This window comes from Pteropus vampyrus, unplaced genomic scaffold (assembly GCF_000151845.1).
Source record: "Pteropus vampyrus isolate Shadow unplaced genomic scaffold, Pvam_2.0 Scaffold675, whole genome shotgun sequence".
Lineage (NCBI taxonomy): Eukaryota > Metazoa > Chordata > Mammalia > Chiroptera > Pteropodidae > Pteropus > Pteropus vampyrus.
In genome coordinates, this window is record NW_011889456.1 from 171386 (window position 1) to 181026 (window position 9641).

A 9641-nucleotide genomic window follows, 5' to 3' on the forward strand; every position below is an offset into this window, starting at 1 on the left:
CAAGTCCCTGAGAGTCCTACAAAGGAAGGGGGCTTTCTGCAAGTAAAATTTGGCAAATTCTATTCAGTCTATATAAAATGCTGAGCACCAAGAGTTAATTTGTACGCTTCTATGTCACAAGAAAGTTAAAAAAATCTAACCTGCTAAATGTCCTCAACTGCTTGTACACGATACTAACTTTTCTTTTTAACAATACAGGTAACGTAGAGTTCTGCCAAAGACTTTTCCGTAATGTGAAAGTAAATAAAAATTATTTAAGATTGGCACGTAGTCACAAGAAATTGTCAAACAAGGCAATTCTCAGCTGAAAACAAGTTAAAGAATGAATATTGAAACTATAAATGAGTACAATTCCATTAGCTCAGAAAGTAAAATTATACTAAATTCTTATTTTGGTATAAATAAAACAGTTTAAATAAAGTTTAATAAAATGCTGTTTTAACAGTTTAATGTGAAAAATATTTTTAAATGTTACCTTTGATATTTATATTTAACATTCAAATATGTTAATATTTAAAAAGTCTAATTAGATGCTGTTTTAACGTTCACGCTTTACAGTTTCTCAGTACCTCACTCCACCACTTTGCAACGCTGGAACGCTGAAAATTCACCGCGGAAGTCACAGCGCCACGGCGCAGCGGGGCGTCCGCGTCCGCGACCTCAGGCCCCAGGGAGGGCCACGCCCGAACCCCTGCGACCGCGTCCTCCTCTCCGAATCCGGCGGCACCTCGCCCAGAAACCATCTCGCTCCTGATGCGAGGCGTTGTGCTCCGTACCGAAGAAATGTCCCCCGCGTGGCCAAGGCAGAGCTCCGTCTGCAGCAGTTAGCACCGGGGAAAAGAAAGCTTCTCACGGACTATTAAAGCGGCACCAAGTTGCGCCACGGCGCCGGGAAGACCCTTCTTGCGCGCTACCAGCCCGACAGAAAACCAAGGCATCCAAAGTCTTCGTTTTGTACCGGAGCGTGAGAAAGAGCTACCTGCGCGCCCTCATGCGACCAGGTGGAGAAATCACGCGTTCCAGGGACCGAGCTGAAGAAACTTCGCGCTCTTTAGCGGTATCGATGCGGCCCGGGGCGCACATCCATTGAATCACCGGCATCTGGAATGGCCCCTTGTTGTTCGTGGCTGACAGCAGGAGTGATGCTCAGCTCCATACCAGCTTGCTCTCCTGGAGGAGACCTGCCGAGGCTTCATAGCCTAGAAAGCAGGGAAATCGTCAATCTCTTGAGAGAACTAAAAAGTATCCCCACTCAGTCATGTTAGAATCACACAACCAACTTCAATCTCCTTGGGAAAGACGGAAGAGCACTTAAATCCAGAAGACAAGGCGCCGGTTTCCACCGTCTCATGCTCTAGCAGTTATTCAACCTGTTGAACACAGAGGACAGCCCCGTGCTCCTTGGAACCGCACCCTGCTCTAGAAACTACTGTCTAAACTGCATCCCAGCCTGGAACAATTGAAGCGGACAAAAGAAGAAAATCTGGTTTGTCCCTCTTTGGGCATTCTTATCTAGAATTACTTCCAAGGAATCCATAACTATCTGAAGCTCTAGAAATACAGCTCCTGTGCTTGGGAAGTTGTCAGAGTCGAGATTACAGCGCGCCTTTTTCTCATAACATTCCTCAAAGAAAAGTCAACAAGTGCAGAAGTTACACTCATGACTCTATTCAATTACATTCTTTGCTAAGTCCAAACACAATCTCCACTCACAGTTCTGCTGCAGCTGAGAAATTACCTGAAACCAATATCAGGGTGCTAATTAAGAAATATGTTCTATATCACGAATCTACAAAATTATGCTTAGAGAGAAGAACATCATCTATTTTCTTAAATAAATGATTTTATGACATAATTTTTTTTCTTATATGTTTAAAGTTTTTTGGGGGGGGGAGGGGAATAGTGGGTAGAGTGGTATTTGGGCTTTCCAAAGTGTAAAGTCTAGTTGTTTTATGGAAAGGTTCTTCAAGATAGTATTTTGTTAAAGACATTTGTCGGTTAAGTTAATGCTAACTTTTCTAACGAACAGAAAACCATCCAGAAAATTATCCATACTTAGATCATTATAGAACCATGGAACCATTATGGTAGATCACATTAAATACTTTTAAGGACCCAGAGCATACAGGGCAATGTCAGTTATGCTCACAGTGGTTTATCTGAATTTATTTCAATGGATGCCAAAATGCATAGGAGTTGAGCAAGACTCTAATGTGGTGATTAATGGAAGAGGAGACAAGTTCAGTGAGTAAGAGCACTCTTTATTTTTATGCTATTTGTACCAATGCTCTTTTAGATGAAAAAAAAAAAGAAAAAGAAAAACTGTGTTTGCTGCATACACTTTATCATCAACCCCCAAAACAAGAACTGAAAGTCTTTTTCCAGAAATTAAACCCTGTGGGAGATGATGTGGATGTCACTGGTTAGATTTCACAGCATCATTGATCTTTTGAAAGAAGCATTGGGGTTGATTCCCAGAGACAGGTTAAACGCTGAAAAAGTGGCTACAAGTGTGGAGACTAGGTCTCAAAATACACTGACGGAGACAAGGAAGTATGCTCGGGTAGCTCCTCTCAGACACTTGAGGATCACTGATTTCAAAGTGGAGGGTGAGTCTTCCATTTACGACCAGGTCTATGATTTTCATCCTGATACTCTAAATATTGAAACTTGAAGAATATCTCTGCAACCAAACAATGTTTTTAAATACTGTCTCACACAATAGTCAATCATAACTTCCTTTGTAAGATTGGGAAGAGTTTACAATGTATCTTTGATTTATTGTCTTCCCAATTCATAACTATCTAGTGGATGTTGGTATTATTCTTTCTTCTACTATTAACTTCATTATTCTTTTCATGAATGTTGATTGAGCTCCTGAAGTGATAGGGACTGGACTAGATGCCTAAGAGACAAGGTTGCCTAAAGGATTTTTTCTCTCCTTAGGTATTTTACAGACTCCTGCATGTACTCTAAACAGAAAATAGATCAGGTCATGTCTTAGACCATTCAGACTCTGTTAACCTAAAGTACAGAGTGAGTACTTTGTAAAGAGCAGACATCTCCCGCTCAAAGATGAAAGTGGGAAGCTGGATCACACAATGTCTTTCTCAACAAAGTAAAAAAAAAAAAAAATGGCCAAGTAGCTGAACATATAAATGAACAATGGAAATTTATAGAGAAAGAGAGAGTTGTACAGAATTCAGGAGTATAATCAGATTTCACAATTATAGCAGAAATCCAGAATGGAAAAATCACGAGTCACCCTTAACTTACAAGAAAGGAGATTTTATCGCATTTCCATTCTGCTTGGACTTACATGTGATGTTCAGCAACCCACTTTCTCTTTCTAAGCCTCAGTTTTTCCATCAATAATACAGAATCAAAATATTTATATAGATTTTAGGACTATTAAATGAACACGTGGATTTTAAGACACTTAGCATCACATCTTCCATAGAGAAAGGACTTCAAATATGGTAGGTATTTTCCTGTTTTTCTTCAGACAGCTAAATATGAGAATATGATTTGCCTCTTTCTATAAGATTCTTAAGACTTCTGTCTACCTTTTCAGTAACTGATCTCCAAAGGAGGCAGCCTAAAAAAATCAGAATTCTGTCCGGAATTCAAGGAAAGACTCAAAAATTGTCGTTCCTCATTCAAAGAAGTGTCTTATTTTTTCAGTGTAGAAATGATGGCTTGTATTAATATCCTGAAGAGGAATTTTCCACTCAAAAGGCTATCCTTATAATCAGCTTTTTGTTCTACTTCTGTAGATCTGCTTGCCGAATAAGCCAAAGTGCAGGGTGACCTCGAAATTAACTAAAGACTCATCCTCCAGTTTTGCTTGTTCTGTCTAGATAACAGATGTATTGCCTGAGTTTCTGTCTGAAAATCTCACGCTCTGTGACTGCCTGTAAGCCATAGCAACTCTGGTGGTCTGTAACTGCCTGAGGACAAACTAACCAATTGGCCCATGCCAATTGTAACAGCACAGATAAACCCTATTGACCAAGATGGACAAAGACATCAGCCGAGTGTGCGCAGAGCAGGCTTCTTCCTGTCCCGGGTAAAAAGGCTGAGCCCTTTCACCCACTTCTTCAGAGCTACAAAGAGACTCTGTCCTGGAAAGAACTGATTTCTGAAAGATAGTTGGCAAAGCTCTCTCTCTGCCTTAGTTTTTGTACCTTGGGGAGAGAAAATCCCCGCAGTTTCAGGCAAGGCAGGCCCTCTATGGGAAAACTGCAGACATGTGGGGAGAAAGAGTCAGAAAGTGTGTGATTTTTGCCTCTAGGCTGCTTGGCTGGCTAGGGCCTCCTGAGTCATGTGTCCCTTTACTGTCCTTGTAAGCCACTTGGAGCATTAAAGCCTGCCTTTCTGGGTAAATCAGAAGCAGCAAGGTAAATCAGGAAATATGTCATATTTGAGGTGCCCGAATATGTTCTTAATAGTAAGTTAGCAATTTTTCAAATTTATTCCCACCCCTAGATCATGTTTCTTGACTTCATAGTCAAGAGAAAATTCTCCTTTTCACTTTGCATGATGATGCCACTGGCATCTAATGCACCTTGACTAAGTAGTAAGAGAAGCATAGCTTAAAGGAATTTCAGAGGATATTATTGTTGCCAAATGACATGCCTGTGAAGTATCTGTTTGTGTAGAATGGACATCTAAGCTGTAACTGAACAAGTTCATCAGGAAGTGTGTGCCAATTGCTCAGTTTGCAGGGATCTGATTCTCAAATTTCTACCTCAAGTTACAGACTCCATCTTTAGATAGATTCTGTCCAACTGATGGGTTAAAGGGCTCTAATTTGCATGTTAAACAAATTTTGAGACTTGCCTTTCTTTGTTCCTCCTCCATTTGTAGGGGACCATATAGGAGCAGGAATACAAGAATTATTTTTTGATTCACCCGCTTCTGTCTTTGTGATTGCCTACCAACTTTCAAATATTATGATTCTTTCCACTATTGGGTGCTGTTTCTTTTTTCTTTTAGTTTCTATTCTTTCTTTACTTCTTTTTTTTTTTACTGTACCTTTACAGTTTTGTTTTTGTTTTTTGTTTATACTTTTGGCTGCAAAGTTTATGATTTGGTTTCACATTGTTGCCTTCCTCTAAAAATCTCTACAGCCATGTCCTCTTTCATATCTCAGAGTTACTCAATATTTGAAGGTGTAGGAGGTCTGAGCTGCAGGGCTAGAAGGCTGGGCCAGGTGAAGCGGGTGAGTTTGAGCTGCCCAAGACCTCTCACAGCTCCCTCAGTGCAGGGCAAGCTTACACCCTGAGGCATGAGAAGTGGTCCTAAGTGCCTCTGGATGAGCTGTGAGGAATCACAGTGCAGCACCTGCTAGAAGTCACCAAGATTTTCCAGCATTACCAATCAGAGCATATGTGGATGTAGCCATGACTCTACCCTCCCTCCCGCCACCCGATTCCCGTGTTTCAGTGGGCAAGGTTCCCCTAATGTCCAGTCCTGCACACAAACACAGTGAAAACCTGGAGCCTGACTGATATGTCTACACGCTGGACTTGAGAAAGAATCCGGGAGCTCATCTGTGCCCCTGTTGAGGCGGTTCCATGTCTGATTCCATGTGGAGGATAAACCCAGACTCATGTTTGCTCAAAGCCAACAGTGTACATCTAGAAAGGGAAAGGAGATGAAGATCAGCAGCACCTTGAGGACTTGGAAGGAGTATAGAGACCTTTATTGCCTGGACTGCAACAGGCAGACTCTAGGGGTGGAAGGATTCCAATGGGCAGCACAGAGTCAACTGTTTCTCCAGATCATTCCTATTCAGACAGAGAGGAGATCCAAGTGGATTCCCTGAGCACAGAGTTCTCCCACGGAGATGTAGCCAATAAAAGTGTGCACATCCGGAAACTCTGATACCACATCACTTGTTGAGTGTTAGAAGGAACGTAGGTTATTCCAGTGCCAGCTGCAAACTTCAGTTTCCATTGGCAGAAAAATCTACTCCGTCATAACTATTTCAAAGGAAGTGTGTCTACTTTCCTTAGCATTTAAAGTCAGTCAGTCATACTACACTTCTGCTGCCATACAAAACAGTTGACAAGTCCTTTGGCACTTGAAGAGATCATTGAAACCCTTTATCACTGCACTGTCCCTGATCTTCTGATTTCATGCCACTGCCTCTTCATGGATCATAATTACCAAGTCCATTTCAATCCTTCCTTTCTTTTAATAGGCCCTTCCAGACAAGTCATTATCTCAAATCCCCGGAAGGTTTTGACCTTGGATTTTAATACCTTCGGAATAATCCATCCTTCCAGATTTGTGTTTCTCTTCCAAAAGTCCAAATGGAGTTCTTGAAAAGATCAAGTTAATGACTTCAAAGATTTTAGGACAGGAGCTGGTCCATGGTTACCATGCAATAAATTTCGGTGTTATCATTTAAAATATTGTCACCAGTATTTTCCAGATTAAGAGCAGTTTCTTTTCTTAATAACTTCTCTTTAATTCTAGATTTCTAAGGCAATCTTCAAATTGCCTGAGTGGATTTCTTAACTAGATAGACTGCAGGCAAAGGTTTCTATCCACAATCATGCCAGAGAGGGTTGTTAGTGTCCTGGCACCTGGGTTCAGGTTGCCAGTCTCTTGAGAATTGGTTGGTGTGACTCCTCCCTTCTCTCCTCAGAGCTGATTTCATGTGGATTGAATAGAAGAAGAATGAAGTGGTTGGTCTTGCAAAGCCGAAGGCTAGTTATTGATCAAAACGTAGTCTTCTTTGAGCCTCTGGCAGGGGTAGCTGTTTCCCCATTTTGTGTTATTCCATGCTGGCTTTCATCCTTCCACTCTGCCACAGCCCCCAGTCCCCATCTTTACTTCATTAAATTTTGTTAAAATTGACTTTGTTATTTTGTCAGCAGGAAAGTCACTTTCCTTCTTTCACATTCATGATGTTCAGAATTACATTTGTTTTATTTTTTGCCAACAAACAATTGTCTAGTTTTGCTTTCTAGGAAAGTTGAAATGAAAAATAAAAAATTTGAAATCTTGAAAGTTAGAGAGAAAAACGATAAAGCCCCTTCGTGAATCTGTTACTTCTTCTTGTTTGCATTTACCTTAGGATGAAACAGAAAATAATGCCTAATGAGGAAGACCGACTATGCCTTGTAAAGCAGAATGGAAAAATTAAGTTATTAAAATCTTTTCTATTGTTGTTATTTAAATTTAAAGTGGAATAGCACAAATAAGTTTTAAAAAGTCTATTTATTTCGAAATAATAGCTTGAGCCTCACTACCCTGCATTTTGATTATGACCCAGAAGACAAAGAAAGCAGCCAAATAGAAATACACAGACTGGATGAGCAAGTGAAGTTCACTAGTTTCTGTCCTCTAAGTTTCTACTAAGAGACATTATTGAATCTCCTGTCCCTAGCTCAGAAACTCTGACCATAAAAAGTATTCAAAAATTTAAGTAATGAGTCTTACAATAAAAGCTTTAATGGAAAAATGAAAATCATCTGCCTACTAAAGGCAAAATGATTACAGTTAGGTAACTAATTCCTCCACCTATAGACAAAATTAACTTTTCTATCAGCATGGAGGGCTCCTGACACTTTCATACCAGGGAACATGAGTCAAGAGAGGTGGAGGTTACCGCTGACAACTAAAATTCCTTACACAAACATTCCAGCAGGAGGGGCAAAGATCTTGGATGGTTATTATTTTGTCGACAGCTATACAGCCCTCTACAGCAGGGGAATTCTAGAGTCCTCATGATTTGGTCTGCCTGCCCTCAGGGAATGAATCCAGGAGAGTTTGAGTTGAGGATACTTTGCCACTCCAGAAAAAAAGGGTTACTAGAAGTGGCATCTCCTTCGTGAGTCAGGTGGTGCTGGGAAAATAAAATGGTCTTGGGATTAGAATCCCCACACCTACATGCCCCAGAAGAGAACAGGGGTTCCTGCTAAAGTATTGGCACAGATGCACAGCATCACCGACCAGTTACACACGGTGAAAGAAAGGACAATGTCTGTCTTCATCCTGACCCTGTGGACCCCGTGAAGCATAATCACATGGACCTGCAAGAATTTGTTCTTGAAGAAAGATAAACATCCCAGAAAGCCATTCATTCTTATCATCAGCTTCCGCTGTGAATAAAACATTAAACAAATCCCAGTCCATGGTTCCAAGAGCTTATTCACTGTACATGGTCTGTTACTGAACAAAACACACAAACCCCTAGGGCTGAGGCAGCCTGTCACCCTATGTAAAGTAAGGAGGGTAAAGGTGCTATCCAGATTCAAGGGCAATTTGTATTTCTAAAACTGAGAAGACCTATTTTTATGTATTGAAAAGTGTACATGAGTATGTGCATGTGTGAGTGTAATTATATACCTACACACACTTCTGACTTTAAGACAAACTTTTCTCAGTCGATTGATATATATTCACTTGGAATGATATATAGGAAGTTTCTTGAGAAAATTAAACTTCTATTGCAAAGTTAATAGTGTAGATTGATGACATCTCCTTAGACCCCACAAAGAACACATAAGTGAAAACAAAAAAAGTAAGTAAAAGTGTAGAGAAATGATTAGAAAATGAAAATCATTGTGTTCCCTATTTAATGGCCATATTTAGAAAGAATGTCATCAGAGAACCTAGAGTCCAAGGCTCTCCAGATTTGTAACTCAGCCAGGCCAGCAGCATCTCCAAATCCTAACAGCACCCCTGCTCTCTCTACTCACCGCCGTGCTGGTGTTCAGTTATGGTCCCGGTGGGTCTCTGGGCTGTGACCTGTCTCAGACCACGTCCAGGTCAACAAGGAGAACATTGCGCTTCTGTACCAAATGCAGAGAATCAGCTCTTTCCACTGTTGGAAGGACAGAAAGAACTTCGGATTCCCCCAGGAGATGGTGGACGGCAGCCAAGTCCAGGAGGCCCAGGCCATCTCTGTCCTTCACGAGATGCTCCAGGAGACCTTCGACGTCTTCTGCACAGAGCACTCCTCTGCTGCCTGGAACACGACCCTACTGCACGGGCTCCTCAGTGGACTCTATCGGCAGCTGGAAGACCTGGGCACCTGTTTGGTGCTGGAGATGAAAGCGGTGGAATCTGGAAGACCCTACACTGGCCTATAGACAAAGTAAGATACCCTTCCAGGGCATCCGTCTCTACCTCAAAGAGAAGCAATACAGTGATTGTGCCTGGGAGGTTGTCAGAGTGGAAATCAGCAGATCCTTATCTTTACTAAAAAACTTGTTAAAAAGGTTATGAAATCAGGATGGAGACATGGGGTCTTCTTGAAATGATTCTCATTGTTGGTTGTGCTATATCATACTTGCACATATGTCATTGGTCATTTCCAAAGGGTCTTTCTGCTTTAGTCACAGAAACTACTGAGGTTAATTCAGCAAATCTTTTGTCAGAGTATTAAGCAAGACAATGTTATAAATTCAGGTGCTGAGGCATCAGTCCCTAAGAGGTGGCTGTTTGATACCTGATTGCTTTTTATTTATTTATCTATCTATCTATTTATTTATTTATTTACCTATCTATCTTTTATTTATTTATTTATTTATTTATTTATTTATTTATCGTTATTTAGTACAGTCTTTCCTGCATGTATTATATTTGTAGTATTTAAAAATCAATGTAAACACATGTTCTCT

At 40.7% G+C, this 9641-nt stretch overlaps 1 pseudogene; it reads left to right on the top strand.

The window, feature by feature from the left end:
• The first annotated feature begins 991 nt into the window (after nt 1-991).
• LOC111733887 lies at nt 992-9246 on the top strand (annotated as a pseudogene).
• The last annotated feature ends 395 nt before the right edge of the window (nt 9247-9641 follow it).